Raw genomic sequence first — 1,043 nt, 5'->3', positions numbered from 1 at the left:
AACGAGAAACATTAATTTCCTGGAATATTCCTATGAGTGGCTGAAGAGCAGTAATAAATATTACCAACTGGCTGATCAAATACTTGGCGATGCAACCTTAAGAGTCACATTGCTGATACAGTACCTTTTCTTGGAAAACTGCCAGGAGAGAGAGAGAGAGAGAGAGAATCTGTACAACTACAAACATTTTTTATGCTATTTTCTGGGAAAGACTTAAATGGAAATGCCTCAGAGTTATAACTGGAGTAAGTAAAGTTTATACTTTAACAACCTGTTCGTTTTGTGAAATAAACATCACTGCCTGCAAAGTTTGGATTTCTTCTTCTCCTTACAGTGTCTTAAAATCTTGTAAACAACCTTTCTAAAGGAGGCCAGTCGCTTTTTCCCTTCTCTTCTGTTCTTCGAGACTGATAAAAAAAAAAAAGTTTCTGGAAAAATGCACGATATGAAAAAACATTACATTCTAAATAATGACTGAACAGTTTAGTATATAAATTAATTGTGTTTATGTCTGAGGCGGGAAGCGGAAAAATTGCGTCACAACAGAAACAATGCTGTAGTTAGTTTTTTTTTTTTTATCTTAGGGAAAAACTATCAAACTGATGATGCAGAGAAAAGAGCTGTGAGACAAGTGACCTAAACTATGTAACGGGCCTGACCGTGTCGTAAAAAAGCTACCGTGGCTACATCCACTGAACTTTTCTTACCTAATTCCCAGGTAAAGGCAGCATACTCTTTGGAAATATAAAACATGGTTCTGTATCAGTGTGTTCGGCAAGCAAGTGAAAAGGTAAATTGATTAAATGTCTGGCATACGTCTCTCAAGCTGAATGCCGAACAATATTATTAACAGCTAGGCAATACCAATTGGGTAAATGTTTACCCCCGCATCCTTTTAAGAAATTTTCTCCTTATACGCCTCCAGCATCGACCTATGATTTTCATTTAGGTCATAGCTTATTGTTCCAACTATCAAAATATCCATGCAACCATTGGTAGCCTATGGAAAAAAAACGGAAAATGGGAATGCCTGGAAAATTCAG

This window comes from Macrobrachium rosenbergii, chromosome 53 (assembly GCF_040412425.1).
Source record: "Macrobrachium rosenbergii isolate ZJJX-2024 chromosome 53, ASM4041242v1, whole genome shotgun sequence".
Taxonomy (NCBI): Eukaryota; Metazoa; Arthropoda; class Malacostraca; order Decapoda; family Palaemonidae; genus Macrobrachium; species Macrobrachium rosenbergii.
Note: the sequence above shows the minus strand (reverse complement) of the source record.